Source organism: Lynx canadensis, chromosome D3 (assembly GCF_007474595.2).
Source record: "Lynx canadensis isolate LIC74 chromosome D3, mLynCan4.pri.v2, whole genome shotgun sequence".
Classification (NCBI taxonomy): Eukaryota; Metazoa; Chordata; class Mammalia; order Carnivora; family Felidae; genus Lynx; species Lynx canadensis.
The window spans coordinates 2,126,894-2,145,029 of record NC_044314.2 but is presented as its reverse complement, the minus strand read 5'-3'; the positions used below and the strand labels follow the sequence as shown (position 1 = coordinate 2,145,029).

General features: G+C 45.7%; 1 pseudogene; it reads right to left on the bottom strand.

The window, feature by feature from the left end:
* Positions 1-1,956: 1,956 nt before the first annotated feature.
* LOC115498866 lies at positions 1,957-2,081 on the bottom strand (annotated as a pseudogene).
* Between the last annotated feature and the right edge of the window lie 16,055 nt (positions 2,082-18,136).

Sequence of the window (18,136 nt, the reverse complement as noted above, 5' to 3'; positions counted from 1 at the left end):
TAACGTTTTTATTTATTTTTGAAGGAGAGAGAGAGACAGAGCATGAGCGGGGGAGGAGCAGAGAGAGAGGGAGACACAGAATCTGAAGCAGGCTCCAGGCTCTGAGCTGTCAGCACAGAGCCCGACGCAGGGCTCGAACTCACGAACCTCGAGATCATGACCTGAGCCGAAGCCGACGTTCAACCGACTGAGCCACCCAGGTGCCCCTAGTCTCTTAAGAAAGTCTTTGAAATAGCTCTGACAAGAAATTATAAGTTGAACTAGGTGAGCACCAGTGGGGTGGATGTTGGGGTGTGTGATCCCAACATGGGAACAATTCATGTAACAGGACATGCCTCTGATTGCACGTGCTGGATTTCTCAGCAACAAGGAAAATAGGGCTAATGTCCAGCAAGATTCACAGCCATCCCAGAATATTAAATGGCACAAATAATAAATGTGAGGCTCGTAATAAAATGTGCATCCATCATTGAATTGAGGCCCTGCATGATCCCTGGAAGGAAGCCCTCGGGAGTGTGGTGTTGTCTTCCTGTGACACCCTGGGAGATGTGAGTTAAATGCAGGTGGAGTTTTGTGGCCAGTTAGAGTGGCAATCAGAATATCTGGCAACCACAAATGCAGATATAGAAGGATCTGGCAAAGAGAAACCCGTGGGCCAGTTGGAGGAGAGCAGGTGCGCGTACTGGAAGTCAGCAGGTGGTGACAAGGGGGCTTCCTGTATTAGGTGTCCATGGAGGCAGCAGGCAGTGGCGTGTGTCTTTTGACTTTAACAACTTCGTATTCATATAAAGTACTTGATGAAGACACCTGGATTAGTTTACACAATATTGCAAAACTTGACCTTTGTCAGACTGTTCAGGAGGCCCGTAGTATGATCTGTGAATCACATTTATGTTTCTATTGAGGATGGTTTTTGTTTCGTTAAAATAGCACAAAAGATATTTGCCTCTCATTCAATTACTGATATAAGCATAACTGATATAAGCCTTTTCATTTTATACATTTTTTTCAGGAGAAACACCCCACTGTCACCTGTTTGAATGACTCCTTCTCCACATCAGCAGGCTTTCCAACCCTACTTGCTTGGGTTCCTAGAACGCGCTGGGAACACTCCCCTCCCTGATTTCCATATGGGTCACTTTCAAGCTCCGTTCTGATCGTGGAATTTAAAACCATAACTCCTTAGTGTGAATTACCATCTGACATGCTGTGTGTTTTACTTAGCTATCTACTCATTCCCTACATCGTCTCTTCCCAACTTAGAATTAAGATCCACGAAGGTAGGAATTTTTGTTTTGTCCAGTGATGAGCTCTCAGGATTGAGACTAGTGCTAGCAACAGGGGAGGCTGTCACTAAGCATATGTGGAATTAACTGATGAACAAAGAAACGAATTACCACCCATCCACCAAGCCAAAGTGTGAACATTTTTTTTTTTTTTTGACAGGAAAGAGGATTTATTGGTGGGCATGAATAAGGAGGGGGAAACACCAAAGCTCTCATGAGTGCAGAGCATGCCTCCTGTCCCGGGGGCTGTGATGAGAGATATATTTGACTCCGCAGCCATCTGGGATGAGCTGCTTTCCAGCCACTTTGTCTTGAAATTTGTCTGTGTTAACTTAGCAATGCCCCACTTCTTGGAGCTGTGGATCTAGGGAGTGATGGAAGGAATAGGAACAGAAAGCCCGGACACTGGGGCAAGGAAAGGCAGGAAGGAACAAAGCCACAGCACAACTCATCTTCTGGTGGTCAGGGAGCTTGAATTTGGCCCTGTGTAGAGCCTCAGTCACATGCTCCTTGTTCTACAGGTTAGTGAGGATGGACGTGGTGACTTGGCCAATGTGGACCCTGGCCGCTGTGCTCTGGGGTTTTCCCAGCAACACCCAGGTGTCTACATTAAACTTTATATGGATCCAGGTGTCTTGGTTAAGGTCAGACATGACTGTCCACTGGAAAGGGCTATCTCCAGGGTCCCTCTTGGCAACCCATGCAATCAACAGGCTGTAGACACCACCAAGGAGGCCGCTGTCTGCAGCTGTCGGTCACTGGGTCCCTGCGGGCAAAGAGCTTGCCTGGTTGCAGACAGAGCGTGAAAATTCTTAAATTTGCCAGCTTGGTTCTTGCTGCTTCTTCCTCACAAATTGAGGCCAAGAAACAGACGAGTTTTTTTTTTTTCAGTTTTTTTTCAGGTTATTCCCTAGAAACTTTGAAAATACCCCAAATACCAGTAGTGCTTGGGATAGAACAAAGCCTCCATGAATTTGAGCAGGTTTAAGACTTCAATGCTGACTTCGGGTGATGTGAAGCTTGCCGTTACTCTCATGTTTAATATTTCCCTTCACCAAATACATGATGTGGTAGTTTCAGTTCAGAAAAGCAACGTGTTCCTATGTCATCAAGATCTTTAAAAAGCACTGTAAAGAAACCAAAGCGTGGGTTTTTGGCAAAGGCACCCACACAACGTAACGAAACTCATTTTATTAGCTCTTCACTAGACGAGAAGTAATGGCCATTTTGCGGGAGCTCATTAAGATAAGTGGAGATTGTAGTCAGCCTCATGCTCGAGGGGGCCCCCAGGGGAACTTACAACGGCAATGTCTCCCCTTTATGGACCTCCCAGCACCAGACTCTAAGCAATAATGCATCTCGTGGTTGGCAGTGAACTGGCTTCTTCCTGGAAACTGCCCCAAAATTCGCGTTGATGATTTTGCCCATTCTGTGCTGAAACAGGCACTTCATGGCACACTGAAGGCTCCTTTTATTGGCCTTACTGTACCACTTACTTGTTGTTATTTTAGAAATTTTACTGAACTCTTTCGAACCCTCCAAACAGGGGCATTACTAACAGTGTGTCGCTGCAAAGTTCGGAGAGCAGACTCCAAGATTCCCGGAGGTATGGCTCAGGACTGATTCCTTCCAGCCCTTTCTTTTCCCAGGCAGGCCTCCTTCCTTCCCTGCCATCTTCATATCTGTGCCAGGACCCGAGGGAAAGACCGGTAAAAGTAAGGGGATGACTTCTCATCCACGTAATTGGCTTTAGGGTTATTCGGGGGGCAGAGACAAAGAAGGAGTCATCACTCAGGCAGTGACATTAGCAGCCAAGGGTGTTGCAGCCAAGACCAGTCATTGCGGAAACCAGCACAGGCTGGAGGTACCAGGAACTGATAACCAGCAAAGTCAAGAGAGCCTGAATAAGGGGCTAATAATCCCTGGGACCAGAGAAGCCAGCAACCGGACCCAAGGCTGGTGACACCCACTGACAAGGGGGGAGTCCTACAGCCACCTCTCCGATTCTCCACGACCCTCCCACATCTGACCACGTGTGAGAGCTGGCCCCCAAGGCTCTGCCCGACTGATCTCTGAACATAACAGAGATCGTCCACTGCTCAAACACAGGAAGTGGTAAGCGTGGAGAGAGGAAGCTCCACCTCAGCTCTACGCCCACGGACTGACTTCACGTTTGGTTGGTTAACTACTCCCCCCACCCCCGCCCCTTGTTGTATCTTGTTTGTTGGGTGACTTCGTCTTGTGCTTTGCTTTGTGTGACGTGTATGAAGCCAAGTTAAATGCTTGGTGAAATGTCATTGACTTTGGAATCCTAAACCAGATTTATAATTATGTTAAATTTGCTTTATGACTGAATAATGTTGACATTGTTGAAAGATACAACTCATGTGTGTGACTGCATAGAATGTTCGTGATCCGGGTAGAACTCTGGCTCACTTCCCTCCTACAGCACACAAGCCCTGGGCCAGTGGGGGCAGTCCTTCAGAACACCAAGCTCTTTGGGGCGCCTGGGTGGCTCAGTTGGTTAAACGTCTGACTCTTGATTTCTGCTCAGTTCATGAGCCCCGTTGAGCTCTGAGTTGAGTGTGGAGCCTGCTTGGAATTCTTCCTCCCCCTCTCTCTGCCCTACTGCTCGTGCTCTCTCTCTTTCTTAAAATAAATGAATAAACTTAAAAAAAAGAGTACGAAGCTCTCAGCATAGTGATCACTTGAAACCAAAAATATTAAATACATTAAGTTTTACTATGTAAATTATTTCATCATCTATATCTTGAAGCATAATATTGAGATTTATTTGTTGAAAGAATAAATGAGTGAATTCTAGGGGACATAGTAAAACATTCTTTTTAAAGTTGTGTTTTTAAGGAAATAATTTCTTTTATTTGGATGAAATATGGTATTAAATCCCATCTTTTCTGATCACTAATCACTATTTATTTACGGCTTGTTTTGCTTAAAATATGTGTTCCTAATTATTTTCCTTTTCAAATATTAATTTCTGATAGTATAAAGTTTCCATTTTTGGGTGCCTGGGTGGCTCAGTCTGTTAAGCGTCCGACTCCGACTCAGGTCATGATCTTGCAGTTTGTTGAGTCCAAGCCCTGAGATGGGCTCTGTGTTGACGGCTCCGGAGCCTGGAGCCTGCTTCCGATTCTGTGTCTCCCTCTCTCTCTGCCCTTCCCCCACTTGTGCTCTGTCTCTCTGTCTCTAAAAAAACAACATTAAAAAAGGTTTATACAGTTTCCATTTTCTGTGAATATACCATATTGAATCAGTTGTTAGAGTATTGTCCTGAATGAGAGAAAATCCATATCAGTATTATCATGGGAAAAAGTGGTACATCCAGAAATTAATCAATACACTTTTTGCAAGTTTCTTTTTGATCTAACCCAAGAAACTTTTCTGTAGTAAATATTAACTTTCTGAAAAACTGATCCCCCAAAGAATTAAATGTGGGGAGATCACATGTGCCAGGACACCTAGTACAGACTTTGGGGTTCACACAGATGCCAATCGAGAATGCGCTTCCTGTGTTGGGCTGTCAGCTTCCTGAGGCTGGGCTGGCCCCACACCACGGCCTCCCCCTGATATGCAGAGCTTCCCACCTTGCGGTTGTGATGAGGATTAAATAGGCTAATGTATGGAAAGCACTTGGAATAGTTCCTGGAGCACTGCAAGGACTCAGAAAATAGTAGTTAATTAGGGGCACCTGGGTGGCTCAGTCGGTTGAGCCTCCGACTTCGGCTCAGGTCACGATCTCACAGTTCATGAGTTCAAGCCCCGCATCGGGCTCTGTACTGATGGCTCGGAGCCTGGAGCCTGCTTCGGATTCTGTGTCTCCCCCTCTCTGCCCCTCCCCTGCTCATGCTCTGTCTCAAAAATAAATAAACATTTTTAAAAAATTAAAAAAAAAGAAAATAGTAGTGAATTAGATTATGAAGATGATGGTGATGGTGGTGATGGTGATGACGATAGTGACGTTCCAGGCCCCTGCGACAAGTCGTCAGAAATTATTGCTTGGAGTATTTTCTAAAGACCAATGATTTCCAGTCTGGGTGATGCCTGAAACTCATGACTCTACCAGGAAAACACACTTGTGACTTCCCACGTGGACAATAGTATGTACCGTCTGCTGTGCTCTAGATACTGTTTCATCGTTTACTTTTCATAATGACGTGAATGGCTGTGGCTCTTCATGCCGCGTCAGGGAGCTGCCCACTCTGCCCTCACCCGTGAGGCTGCTTAATGCTGTGCCAGCGGCCTGCCCTCCTCCCGCCTTCCGAGGAAGACCGACTCCCCCGGGCTCAAGGCTCCTTCTCACCATCTTCTCTCCTCTCCGATCTCCTCTCGGGTCCGTTTGTTGCCTTTTTCTCTTGTGTTTTCAAGTCACCCTGTACCGGAGTCCTTTCCCTCACCACAGACCCGCGGCATTTCACAACACGCTGGAGCGCACAGATGTGTATTGACCTGGTGTTCATGCTCGTCACAACTTCCGAATGCTTGCACTGCTCGATCTTGCTGTTTAATTTGTGGATAAGGGAGCACACGTGTTACATCAATTCCGATTTGTTTCTGCCAAAATGCCATTGAGATTTTGATAAGGATTGCCTCGAATCTCCAGGTTGCTTTGGGTAGCATGGACTTCTCACTGTGCTGTGTCTGGTTTAAAAAAATTTTTTTTTAATCTTTATTTATTTTTGAGAGACACATGCACAGAGCACCCACGGGGGGGGGGGTGCAGAGAGAGAGGGAGACACAGAATCCGAAGCGGACTCCAGGCTCTGAGCTGTCGGCACAGAGCCCGACGTGGGGCTTGGACTCACAAACCACAAGACCTTGACCCGAGCCGAAGACGGAGGCTTAACAGACTGAGCCGCCCAGGCGCCCCTGTGTTCTGTCTTTTGATCCAAGGGCACAAGATGTCTTTCCATGTATGTGTATATTGCATTTCTTCTAGCAATGTTTCCAGGTTTCCATTGTACCAGTCTTTCACCTTCTTTGTTACATTTATCCCTAATGATGTCATTCTTTTTGATATAATCGATGAAATTCCTTTTTTAATTTCTTCTTTGACTTGGTTATCCTTAGTGTATAGACACACAATTGATTTGTGTGTTGCTTTTGCTTCCTGCCACTGTTGAGTTGTTCAATAGTTTTAATAGATGTGTGTGTGTGTGTGTGTGTGATATTTAGGGTTTTATACATGTATAAATTTATTATGCATTTGTACATGATCATGCCATCTGTGAACAGAAATAATTTTACTTCTTCCTTTCTGATTTGGCTGTCTTCCATTTCTTTTTCATGTGTCATTGAACTTCTAGCACTCTGTTGTTATTAAGACTGGAAGGCATGAGTTTGTAAATACCATGAGGGTCGTGTTCCTCAGGGGTGTGTCATTCAATCCCATGGATACCATGCTCCATGCCCTCTCATCAGAGGAAGATAATGCAGATATTTTCATACACTTTTTTTTAATGGAAAACCACAATTTATTCACTTCAAACTTATGACCTCAGACCGAAAAAAGTCTTTTTTGCCTTGGTCGGTTTCCTAAGAATAAGGCCACTAACGGTTCCATAAGACCCAGAGAGCTTCCTGGGGGTCTCCCTGGTGCAACCTTCAGAGCAGGTTGAGGGTAGAGGCCATTGAGGGGCACAGAGGGAGAGAGCCCATGGAGGATGACCGATACGCACATTCTAGAGAGTTTGACCTTCACAACGCAGTCAATGGAAAGTCATGAGAGTTCAATCTAATGGAGCTGTGTTTTAGCAACATGTCTTGTTCAGCACTGAAAAGAATGGATTTGCGGAGACCAGATAAGATTAATCTGAATGTGATTTTTCTGAACATTCTTCAACGCAGTTCCTACTTTTTTCCTTTCTTTCCCTCCTTCAATACAGACTTTCCTCTTCCTTTACTTTTGCAAACTATTTCATCCATGTTACTTTTTCCCTTCTCTCTTGCCTCTGCTTTAATCCACCAAAAAGCACCACCCACTGTCAATGGCAGTTGAAACCATGGAAGCCAAACCCGTTTTCCATCCCCGGAGGAGGACCACCACTTTTAAACAGACCCTGAGACCTTTCCAAAATAGTAAAGTAGGGAGGTATGGACGTGGCTAATAAAAGTAAAGCCCGATGACAAATGCGAGATATAGAAATGTAATAGGTTTTTTTTTTCTTGAAAAAGAATGTCTTCACCTTTCATGTGAATTTTAGAACATCATTGGAAAAATATGGTTGAATTACTTCATGAAAATTCTCAGCTAAAATGAAGTATAATAAATCTCATTGATTTGAATCTTAAACCTCACCCAATAAATATTTAAATAAACTAAATGCATTCGAAATGCCAAATTGTCTTGAGGATAAGAAGCGTGTAGCCTGAGCCACATTTGGGTTGCTATCTACCATGTCCAGTTGTAGGTCAACAACTTGGGAGCAAAAACTTTTTATTCATTTTCTGTCGTCTGGAGGTGAATGTTTTCCCTTAATGGCTCTATCCCTATTCAATGTGGAAAACGCACACCTATTGACCTGTACACCCAGCTTTCCCTCAGAATGGGGAATTAGCATGGATTTCTTGTTTACTCTTTTGCTGGTGACGAGTAGGGGATGAACTGACATCAAGCTGGTCATGCGGTCCCCGGTCACTGTGGACCGCAGAGAGAGACGACGCAGAGCACATGCAGTGACTCCCCCATTTTGACAATAATCCCCACTGTTTTAGATGAATTGGACCAGGAGCAATGATGCCCACTTGGGAAAAACGGTTCTGAACCGTCGATATGGAAAATATAACACAAAACTATGGTTTTGATTGCCACGAGCCTGGCCCTGCGGCCAGACAGAAATGGATTTGTGTATTTATTTCACCTCTCACTTCCTATGTAACCTTGAAGATATTAATTCACTTCTTTCCTGCCAGTGCACTCATCTATAAAACGTGCCTAGCAATACTGTCCCTGTCAGGCTGCTCTGTGGACCATCGATAACATGCGTAAGGAAGGTGGCGCGTGGAGAGTGCCGTATACACTCTTGTAAAAATACACAATGTCCTAAATATGCTTAAATATGTGGGCTTTTCGCTCTGTCCTGAAAGGGAAGCGAGGTGCTACCAGGACGTGTAAAGAAGCACTTGACTCCAACACAAGACGGATTTGCCGGATTTAGAAGTACAAGCATAGGGTACTCTGAAATTTGAATTTCAGTAAACAACGAGTGCTATCTTTTTCAGTGTAAGCGTGTCCATGCTGTATCTGGGAGGTGCTTATACTGAAGATTGTTCGTCGATTTTCTGAGATTGAAATTTATATGAGGGTTTCGTATCTTATCTGACAACCCTAGCACGGGATTATATTAAAAGATCGTTTCTATTGCTTTTTTGGACTATTCTGACGTCTTACTCTTTTCTCGATAATATCATGTCGCGTTTGGCAAGGGAGGGACAGCGCGGCCAAAAACCAACTGGAAAGACGGCCTGGGCGTAACACGCGTCTCGTTGCTCAGACACCCCTCGTTCCTCATTTATAAAGTAGGGACAATGAGCCCCCTGCTAAACAGCTTTGCGTATTATCTGACTAAAAAGTTAATGAATATAACAGACTTGAATAAGGGCCTGGAATGTAATAAATGCTCAAAATGCCAATTGTCACATATTTTACCTATGTTAGTATATTCATTTTCCCCCCACGTTTTAAGATTCTTATGATTTGGAAGTTTTTTTCAACTGATGGCAATTTGCTGCTGCCCTTGGCTTGGTTGGCCTGTTGATCATAGCTGTTCATGGTGTCATGACTTCAACTGAGGTACGTGCATTATTTGAAAACAAAAACAAAAACAAAAACAAAGACAAAAACAAAACTGCTTCCCTCCTTAGGAGAAGAGAATTCACAGGCATAGATGGGAATCTAAAAGAGACATGAAAAGAGACGTTTCCTCTGAGGAAGAAATTCTTCTAGGCTCAAGGAAAGGTGAGGCTTTCACAGATAAAAGTCTCCTGAACACCTGAGTAAGGTGTGTTAGTTCTTGGTGCATTTTCACGAACACGAACACAAACATGAACAGGACGAGAATATGATGTTCATTATTTATTTATTTATGTATTTTAATGTTTGTTTATTTTTGAGAGTGAGAGTGACATAGAGTGTGAGAGGGTGAGGGGAAGAGAGAGAGGGAGACACAGAATCCAAAGCAGGCTCCGGGCTCTGAGCTGTCAGCACAGACCCCGATGCGGGGCTCGAACTCATGGACTGTGAGATCGTGACCTCAGCCAAAGTCAGACGCTTAACCACCTGAGTCACCCAGGTGCCCCAAGAATATGTTGTTTAAAAGTGAAGTCCTTGAAAACAGGATTTTGACAAGATATATGCACACCGGTGTTTATCTAGCAATATTCACAATAGCCAAGATATGGAAACAACCCCAATGTCCATCAGTGGATGAATAGGTAAAACCGATGTGGTACCCATGCATAGCAGAATACTATTCAGCCATGAGAAAGGGGGATACCCTGCCACTCATAACAACAGGGATGGACTCTGAGCACATTGTGCCCAGAAAAAGAAGCCAGACAAAGACAAGTACTGCCTGATATCACACTATGTGGAATCTAGAAAGCCAACCCTATAAAATGAGAAAGAGAAAGAATAAAATGGTGGTCACCAGGGGATGGGGGATGGGGAGGGATACGACTGATGGTATTAAGGGTACAAATTTGTAACAAATAGCAAATCAGCCATAGAGATCTACTGAATATAGACAATACTATCGGACTATGATGATGGGATGACATAAATATTGCCTCAATGGCACTCACAACACAACACATAAACATAGGAAAGTAACACGCTATGCACCTTAAATTTACAAAATGAAACATGTCGAATTTATGAAGTAAAATAAAAGTGGAGTCTTTTGCCATGACTAGACACAGCTACCTCTTGAGGCAATAAAGCATTTATATCTTATATGTTTATATTATATGAAATATAAATATATATATAATATACATATTTAGATTGTACATGTAAGAGAGACTACAATATTTGTCTTTGACTTATTTCGCTTAGCATAATGCCTTCGTGATCCATTCATGTTGTTGCAAGTGCAAGATTTCACTCTGTATATGTATAGTATATGTATATACATGTGTATGTGTATGTGTATGTATATGTATGTGTATATATGTGTATGTGTATGTATATGTGTGTGTATATGTATATGTGTATGTATATGTGTTTGTGTATGTAATGTGTATGTGTATGTGTATGTATATATGTATATGTATATGTGTACATGTATGTGTATGTATATGTGTACATGTATGTGTATGTGTATGTGTTTGTGTATGTATATGTGTATGTGTATGTGTATGTATGTGTATATGTATATATATGTATGTGTATGTATATGTGTATGTGTATGTATATGTGTATGTGTATGTATGTGTGTGTGTATATGTGTACATGTATGTGTATGTGTATGTGTTTGTGTATGTATATGTGTGTGTATATATGTATGTATATGTGTATGTGTATATGTATATATGTGTGTATGTGTATGTGTATGTATGTGTATATGTATATGTATATGTGTACATGTATGTGTACGTGTATGTGTATGTGTTTGTGTATGTGTATGTGTATGTATATGTATGTGTATATGTATATATATGTGTATGTATATGTATATGTGTATGTGTATGTGTTTGTGTATGTACATGTTACCACAATTTATTTATCTGTTCATCCACTGATGAGCACTTAGGTTGTTTCCATATCCTGGCTGTTGTAAATAATGCTGCATGAACATGAAGGTGCATGTATCTTTTTGAATTAATGACTTTTCGAATTAATAACTTTCTTTGGATAAAAACCCAGAGTGGAATTACTGGATCGCATGGTAGTTTTATTTTTAGTTTTTTAAGGAAACTCCCTACTTTGTACCATAGTGGCCGCACAGAACTCAGGGCTGAAACGTGCCGGGGGTGTTGGAGCAGCTCAGGAAGTCCAGGGTGAGGGACCTGATGCTGTAGAGGATCAGAGAAGCCAGCTGAGCCGAGGGAGGGAGTCGCAGGTGCCGGCCGGAGGGGCTGCTGGGAGAAGGGCAGCGGGCCACGTCTTCTGCAGGTGGGGGTCCCCCGCGTCGTCTTCGGCTGTGTGACTCCACACATCTGCGTTTGCCAAGAGACCCTCACCAGGGTTACCAAGAGATGAACACAGCGAGCGCGTGCATGTGCGCGGGGACAGAGATGATCCCTCAGTGTCTGTTGTGGGCCAGGAGGGCACTTTCCAAGTCACCGCAGATGAGGGCTTAGAGGCAGGAATTAGACCCTTATTCGCTGAACGACCGGCTGCAGTTTATGTAGCTCCAAATGCCAAATCATCTGATTCTAAACCCTGTGTTGTTTCCTATTTGCCAGAGAAATGAAAACAGGTATAATTGTCTATATTTATATAGTGATAATAGTGACAATATCTTCTACTGTTTATGAGAAAGAATAAGAACAAAGGGATAGATTAATTATGAGCTACTTTTATGTCTGTATTCTTAAAACGTCTTCTTTTATTTCCGCTTTAAGCTCTGAAATGACGCACAAGAGAACGATCTTTTGAAGACCTTTTTGTACTCACGCTCTGTTTATTCCTTATTCTTCCAGAAAATGATGGAACTCCTTCTTGTTTAATCACCCTAGATGCATCCCTGCAATTTCAAATACTTTCAAACAAAAGATCGACCTCACTTTTTCCTGATTGTTGTCATTTCATCTACTTGTCTTTATCTAACAGATTTCCAACGTTGTCCTGAACTCAGATTTCAGCAAAGGAACTCATGGTGTTGGTGAAGATCTGTTTTTTTCTCAGATCTGGTTCCAGGTACAGTCTGTAATTTGTGTCACTTCTAGAAATATAGGACCCTTTTTGCTGCCAGCCGTTCCAAAACAGCCAGGTGTTTTGAGCTTGGGAAAAGTACATATTAACTTATTTATTCAAACGGTATTGAGTGAACAGTCAGGAGCCTGCAGCAACCCGAAGATGGGTGTTCGAGAGTAAGGGGCTACATGAACCCTGCTTTCTGCTGTCACGCTTCGCCCATTGCCATCAAAAGTTGTACTAAGCAGAGTTCCGAGAAGATTTTGGCCCGTGTCAGATTTGTGCAAATACCTCTTTGTTACACAGATACTGACGAAGATCATTTAAAGAACGCTCGGTCAACAGCACACACGTAAATTGCCAAGATGATGTGGTGATTTGGAAAAATGCAATAGTCCTCATTTGTGGATTCCATATCTGAGAATTTGGCTACTCACTAAACTTTATTCGTAACCTGAAAATCAACGCTCAGTGTGCGTGCACAGCCGTTCACAGACGCCCACGGAGGTGCTGGGCCCTCGCCCACCTGGAGCTGCTCAGAGCGGCACTCTGCTTTCTCCTTTCAGATCTCGGACTGGAGACAAGTGTCCTTTCCGCCATCTATTCAGTGACATGTTACTTCGTTTTGCATTTTTGCACGTTTTTGTTGGGGACATCACTTTTACAATGTCCCCTGGGGGGGGGAGGGACTCAAGCACCATCCAACGCTCCCAAGTGCGAGAAGGTTGATAGGCACCTCAAGGAGGAAATACATGTGTTTAGATGAGTCTCCTTCGGGCCTGAGTCCCGGAGCGGCTGGCCATGATTTCAGTGTTAATGAATCAACAATTTAAACAGAAACACACAACAAAGGAAGTTATGTATTCATTGGCTTACTAAAATGTTGTGGTCAGAAGCTCACAGGAACCTAACCCCTGCTTCCCCGGGGAAGAAGTTTTAGGTATTTGCAATTTCAGTGCTCATGGTGATTTTCCAGAATGGAACTACCATGGATGATGCGGACCGACTGCTACTGGCACATGAACTTGGACACAAAGGGAGGGCTCGGCGTGCTCTCTCCCGATGCTCTGTGAGTCCTGAGCCAGGTCAGGCAACATCCCTGCTTCTGCCTGTGCCTTTGCGGAGACTCCTTCTAGAGGAAGCCAGCCACCAGGCAAGAATTTGTTACCCCAACACTGCAGCGCGCAAAGGTCATGTGCAGACTCCCCCACGCGGGGCACCCGCTGAGCCGCACCTTCCTGTCCAGAGCACAGGTGCGTGGGTGAGGGAGCCATCTCGAAAGCGGGTCCCCGACTCAGCTGTTGTAGCTCGGCCACTCACGTCACCCCGGCTGGTCCTGTCTTCCCGCCCCAGTCCCAAGGAGTCACGGAGCATCAGGGCTCCCTCTTTTGTGCCCTGTTCAGACTTCTGATCTACCGAAGCCGTGGTTGTTGGTTTAGGTCACCGAGTGTGGGTGGTTTGTCACCCAGCAAGGGATCAGAAGAACAGATGGTAACAGTCCTAATTGAAACGCATCAAAACACGTAACAGTCTGATGATACAAGTAGGGCAACTCTAGCAAGAAATGTCGGTTGAATTTGACTAAAAATGCAAGACAAACACTGGAGTGAGTTTTAAGTCTCTTGTGGGACCAAAGGGCAGGTAAATTCAGTAAATAAACAGTGGAGGGGCAACGGGAGGGAAGGCCAGCTCTGCCGTGGGTGTGTAGCCAGCTGCCACGTCTAGACGGCAGCGTTCCTGGACGCGTGCGCCCCTGGTGTGTTCAAGAAGATTCTTACCTCCCGGTCTGCCTTCACTTCCAGGCGAAGCACTTGCCGTTCGGAGAGGTTAGGCACTTGGCACGACACGACACAGGCACTTGGTGGGTCTGGAGGGTTTTCGTGGGGTCAGGATTGTCAGTGTGAATCGAGCTCCCAACTTTCTGTTCGGTCCGTCGAGCCAGTGGTTGTCACACGGAGGTGACCGCATGTGCGGCACATGAGGTTCGCACGTCACAAATTGTGCTCTGATGGCACCTTCTCCGTGTCAGGTGTCAGACCTCCCTTCCCCCTCCCAGAGCCATCGGCAGAAAGAGCATATGTAGCTTTGAGAGCCGGGTGCACATGAAGCATTTTTACCGCAGAATGAACGACACGGGCTTTCTTGGGGTCGCACACAGGACTGCTGTGCGACCACTTGGGCATCTTGGGCAGGGCCTTCCGGAGCCTAACTTGGGTGCGGTGAGCACGAGGGATTCCGAGGTTCCGCTTGTCCTTGCTTCTCTCCTCTCTTTCCTTCTTCCCCGGAACGTTGTCAGCTGACACCCCCGGCCCAGCTTCTCGGCCCTCGCCCCTCTCCGGTGTCAACCTAAGTTCCGGGACAGTCCTTTGAAATGGCCAAAACCCCCATCCCCCAATCTGCGGCCGTCTTCAAGGCCTTCACCTGTCGTCAGCCTGTGCCACTCTCATCACAAACCCGACGACAGGAAAAAGGACAATTCCAAGCCGGAGCCCCCTCAACCTGCTGGGAACGCCCCCGGGCCTGTGCCCACCGCCCTCGCGCGCTCACGGTGCCTGGGCACTCCCTTCTCAACCAAAAGGAAAGGACCTAGTCAACAAACGTTATTAGGGACTTTTGGCAGGAAAGTTCTTTAAATTGCTATGCAAACTGAACTTCACCAGGAGTCATTTCTGCTCAAAAGGGATCCACTGAACCTCAAATGTGATTACGATACGCAATGATGTGCCTTAAGAACACACGAGGAAGCACACAACACAGGTGTGCTCTTGAATTCAAGACATTAAAATACCGCCCGATGTTCAGTACCACCCCCCCCCCAGTCTGACTGACACCAAGGTGTCGTGAGAGAGACAGGAGGTTAAGTGGGATGAGCGAGTGGTGTTTTAAAACTCTCAAGGGACTGTGCAAAAACCATCAAGGGAAAACCCATGGGGAAATCCATTATGGTATGAATAGCTGACTCCAACTGAAGGTTTATTTCATAATTTTTCTTATTGAAAGATAATGATTTATGTGATAAGCAGTAATCTCTCCAAGGCTCTCTATCGTCTCCCATATAAAAAAAATCAACTTTATTGATTAAAAGCCTCAAAAAATTAAAAGAAAATATTATAGTTTATCTTTCCTTATTGATTTTGAGATGACACCCTCTTGAGAAAAAGCGTATGCTGAGCCTTTTTGATGAAAACTCCTAGTGATTTGGCAAGTAGAGAAATCTAAATTAAATCTATGGGTTACACTTTAGATGAGATAGTTCTTTCTGCCAGTTATTTCATAAAATGTTTATATTACCTATTTTCCTGCTGTCTTTGTCTTTAAACGGAAATAAAAGACATTGCACGGAGTTGGTATTGCCTTCACGGGCCCTCCAGGACTGTGCTTTGTTGATACCAATGAGATCAAATCAGACGTGGTGCCTGTGGCTCTGTCCCTAATCTGCACCATTAGTCCGGCTTCGGGGTGACGGTGTATGTGGCTCTCTGTTTGCAAATAGCGGGGCTTACAGAGAGCTGTCCCTGGGACAAAGAGCAGAGTGGGCAAAATGGATACAGAAAATGATTTAACGCTCGGGCAAAGTTCAGGTCCTAACAACAAGCTTTCTGGAAACGCGCCACAGCAAATCTACCGGCTGGGGCAGATGGCTCCTGTGCCACACTCCGCCAGCCAATTTTTATTTCGTGTCCTCTGTGGGAAAGAGGTACTGGACATACAAAATCAGTATGGGGCGCCTGGGGGGCTCGGTCGGTTGAGCGTCCGACTTGGGCTCGGGTCACAGTCTCACGGTCCGTGAGTTCGAGCCCGGCGTCGGGCTCTGTGCTGACAGCTCGGAGCCTGGAGCTGCTTCGGACTCTGTGTCTCCCTCTCCCTCTGCCCTTAACCCACTCACATTCTGTCTCTGTCTCTCTCAAAAATAAATAAACATTAAAAAAATTTTTTTAAAAGCAATCAGTACAACAGGGCCCTCTGAAAGTTATAGTTTACTGAGGCGGTGGTTTACAGGGAAATAAACGTCCAATTACAGCACAGGGTACATACTGCATAGGAGGGAGCCCCCGGGCCATGGGAACACGGAACAGAGCATCACTGGGGAAAAGAGTTCTGGGTGATAATGAAGCCAGACACAGAGATTAGCTGGCGAGAAAGAGGGGACAAGAAGCATTCCAGGCCACGGAGTGATGTGCTGAAAGGAACAGTTTTGACTCAGCACAGGGCACTGATCGCTGATGGTGAGCCAAGAACTCGCGTGGCGTGAAGAAGTCTCCGGAGACGGGTTTTTGGAGCGGTTGGCCTATGGAGGTTCAGGACACTCTGGTGTGTGAAGTGAGGGTTCGTAATGTATCCAGAATTACGTGAGAACTTGTTGAATGATTTTACGCTGAGGAAGACCATATTCATGTTTCCACTGAGAAAATTGCTCAGAAAACAACGTGGAAGGTCAGGACTTTCAAGAGGACGCAGCAGGATGGTTTGCCTTTGCTCCACAATATCGGAGGCCTCAGCTGAAAAACTTGTAGGCTGGGGGCGGGGGGGGGGACAGGAGCCCTGGAGCCCCAGACCTGGAATCACCCGAAGGCTTGTTCCCTCCCATTTCTGGTAGCCAATCCTGATTCTCCCTTGGGACCTCTGCTGTGGCCAGAGCCCTGCATGTCACTGTCTCTCCATGTGGTCCTTGCGTCTTCACAACACGGCAGCCGGGTTCTAAACACAAGTGCCCCACAGGCAGCCCAAGAAAAGACGCACGGCCACTCCGGCCTAAGCTTGGGCGCGATGTCACTTAGCTGCACTCTGCCCACGGAGACAGTCACAAACCCACCCAGTCTCGAGGACAGGGAACACACTCCTGGAGGAGTCCTCCACCTCCTCACGAGAAAATGGCAGGTCCCGGGGAGCTGAAAACACGGTTGCATCTTCGGAGAATACATTTTTTAGAAATCGGTACTATCTATAGACCAGTAGTTTGCAGGGCAAACCCTACAGTTGTGATACGTCATCAGCACATTGGGCAAGAGGGCGGGAAGTACGAGACCAGGACGGGAAGGGGGTGACGGGGCGATCGCGATGAGAAACCTGGATTTCACGCTGCGCAGTGGAGGCCGTTGGAAAGCTTTCGTCATGCAGGAGATCAACCTTTGCTTCTTCCCCCAGCTCACGTGGCTCTTGTAAGGACACCGACTTCCCAGAGGGAGGGAATGAGCTGCAGCCACATGAGGAAGAGGTGACAGTGATTTGCATCGAGATGAACACAAAACAGGCCAATTCTGGCCATACAGCAATGGCGGAGCAGGCTGTCCGCAGGACTGGACGTCCGTGGGCGGGAGGGATCCGGGAGGACTCCCAATGACTGAGCAACCGAGCGGGTCAAGGGAGAAATCCCCGAGTGCAACGGGCAGGGGGTCTGAACTCTAGGGACCCAAGTGTGGTTAACAGATGTGTCGCGGGATATATGTGTGTTTGATGGTCAGGAGAGAGGTCAGGGCCGGGGGTAAAAATTCGGCGATGTGACGTAGATGATGTCAGGGTGAATGTTAGAAGTGGAATTAGCCGCCTGAATGAAGAGGGATGACGGGGCAGCATTCGCCAGAGGAGCAGCTTGAGGAGAAGCAGAGGCCGGAGACAGGAGGTCTGTGCTCTCAGTGGAGTCCGTGTGGTAAGATTTCCAAGCGAGTTAAGCTGGGGCCAAAGGGGTCGAGTAGCTCTGACAGCACGGATTTTCTTTCTTTCTTTTTTTTCAAAGTTTATTCGTTTATTTTGAGACAGAGAGAAAGAGAGAGAGAGGAAGAGAGAGAGAGGAGAGAGAGAAAATCCCAAGCAGGCTGCACACTCAACACAGAGTCCAACACAGGGTTCAAACTCACGAGCCTGAGATCATGACCCGAGACCAAATCAAGAGTTGGACGCTTAACCAGCTGAGCCACCCAGGCACCCTCCGCACAGATTTCTAGCGTGTAATACAAGACTGTGATCTTTTTTTTTT